The sequence below is a fragment of the Aplysia californica genome, unplaced genomic scaffold (genome assembly GCF_000002075.1).
Source record: "Aplysia californica isolate F4 #8 unplaced genomic scaffold, AplCal3.0 scaffold00170, whole genome shotgun sequence".
NCBI lineage: Eukaryota > Metazoa > Mollusca > Gastropoda > Aplysiida > Aplysiidae > Aplysia > Aplysia californica.
The window spans coordinates 279,388-281,979 of record NW_004797440.1 but is presented as its reverse complement, the minus strand read 5'-3'; the positions used below and the strand labels follow the sequence as shown (position 1 = coordinate 281,979).

The following is a 2,592-nucleotide window of genomic DNA, read 5'->3' as shown; positions in this document are numbered from 1 at the left end:
CCCCCCCCCATTTATTCGATACCTTAGAGTATACTTGACCATGTACCAGTGGTGGGGAAATTCAGAATTAGATTGAAGAGGACACACACGAGCAAGAACAAGAATATGAAGCTAAACGTGGCATTACTCCAGTCAAACAAAGAAAAGCAAGATAAACGCAGAATAAATGTACAGAACGAATTCGGCCCCTTAGAAGAAATACAAGACATAAAACAACAATGGGAACAGCTTAAAATATCTATAAATGAGGTTGCAAAAGACGTTATACCAGAAATGACAACAGAATGAAAGGAGAAATGGATGACAGAGGAAATTCTTAATATTATGGAGGAACGAAGGACAAACAAATACAATCAGGAAGAATATGAGAATCTTCACAAAGAAATCAGACAAAAATCTAATCTAGCAAAAGAGACCTGGTTAAAAGAAGAATGTGAGGAAATGGAAAATCATTCCAATGCGAACTCAAAAGATCTGTACAGAAAAATTAGAGAGGTGTGCCATACAAAAACACGTGGATGGATCAACAGGATGCCTCAAATCAAAGGATGGGAATACCATCATGGATAAAGATAAGATACTGGAACGATGGACAGAATATATCGGTTTTAGTTTTAGCAGAGGCTTTACGGCGCTCGCAACTGCATAAGGTCATATGAGCACCAGAAGATTAGAGGTGTTACAAGAGACTAACAAACATAAAAAAGAAGAAGGGGCGATAAGGACAATAGATGTTTGATAGGAAAGAAGAAGCAAACCACACCAGAGCACCCGCCAACCACCCACAAGAATATATCGGTGATCTGTACAATGACAATAGAGATGAACAAAGAAAAGTGGAAAATAACAACGAGGGACCACCAATCATGAAAGAAGAAGTTATCAAAGCACAAAGGAAGATGAAAAATGGGAACGCTGCAGGACCTGACAACATTACCACAGAGATGATTAAAGCTTTAGAGAACTTTGGAATCACCACACTGACAAAACATCTCAACAACATGTATGACACTGGACATATTCCACCAGACTTGTCAAAATCTATCTTCATAGCTTTACCAAAAAACCCCTAATATAAATGGATGTGAAACTCATCGTACCATCAGCCAAACACGAAATAAAATTCCCCCCCGAAATAGCCCAAGAACAGAGTGGATTAATTTGAAGGTAACGGCACTGTAAATGCCATAAATGTCACCAGAACAACAAAAGAACACGCCCTGAAAGTCCAGAAAGATCTTCATTTATGCTTTATAGACTACACCAAGGCATTCGACAAAGTTAGGCACGACAAGATCATCGACAAGCTAGAAGTCCTCAATATTGACGGGAAGGACTTAATAATTATCAAAAACATGTATTGGGATCAAACCGCCGCAAACAAGGCTACAAAAACGACATCAGCGAATACACAGATTAAAAGAGGAGTCAGATAGGGATGTGTACTTTCACCAGACTTGCTCTCCCAGTATAGTGAAAATGTCATGAGACACATAGAAGAAATGCCTAGTATCTCGATAGGGGGACATAACGTAAACAATCTAAGATACTTGCAGACGACACAGTCCTGATAGCAGAAGATGAAGAACACCTACAGGATCTATTGTCATCGTACAAGAGAGTGACAACATGGGCCTGAACCTACACATCAAGAAAGCCAAAACAATGGTGATAAACAGAAAAACTCCAACCACAACCTGCAATATCAAAATCAATGGTACCACCCTCAAGCAAGTACATTTCAAATATTTGGGGACCATTATATCACCAGATGGGAGATGTCACACCGAAATTAAAAGCCGCATTTGCCAAGCAAAAGCAACCTTCCACAAAAATGAAACAGATACTTACAAACATCAATCCATCACGGGAAACAAGAAAAAGAGACAGAAAAGATACATCGAGCCAATCCTATTATACGGATGCGAAGCATGGACAATCAATAGACAGTTGGAAAGAACAATTGAGGCGACAGAGTTGTGGTTCATAAGTCGCATGCTGCGTACCCATGGACAGCTAGAAAAACAAATGAAGAAGTCTTAGTTGAATCAAATTGCAGACAACAGCTTATGACGAATATACGAAAGCGGAAAGAAGCATTGGAGAATATTGTAACAACAGGCAAGTTTGATGGAAAGAGAGGCAGAGGCAGACAGAGGGAAAAAATACTGGAAAAGTTAACAACATGTCTGGGAACAGCAAGAACAACAGACACCATCGCTGCAACGCAGGACAAAGGGAAGTGGAGGTCCATAATAGCCCACGCCAGTCGGCAAGGCACCGGATGATGATCATGATAATGATGACAGAGTATACACTGTTCAATTTATTTATTTAGTTTATTTTAGATTTTTAAAATACGTTTTTGATCAATGCAGCTCAGTTGTAACTATTCTGCTCATGGCTTCGTCGTGAGTGCTGGTCTGTTCCGTAATAACTCTTGTAAAACGTTTTGTCATAATATTTCTACTGTCAGCTGTTAGCGATTTAATGAGTGCTAGCATATCCTTGTTGAACGGAACTTTGTCACCCCTCCTCCGCCCAGTTCTCTCTCTCTCTCTCTCTCTCTCTCTCTCTCTCTCTCTCTCTCTC

At 39.9% G+C, this 2,592-nt stretch overlaps 2 long non-coding RNA genes across 2 annotated transcripts in view; one reads left to right on the top strand and one right to left on the bottom strand.

The window, feature by feature from the left end:
- Positions 1-2,592, top strand: part of LOC118477665 — a 29,778-nt gene that overhangs the window by 11,698 nt on the left and 15,488 nt on the right. The window lies entirely within an intron of this gene.
- Positions 1-2,592, bottom strand: part of LOC101854167 — a gene marked incomplete at its 5' end in the record, with an annotated part of 14,966 nt that overhangs the window by 5,383 nt on the left and 6,991 nt on the right.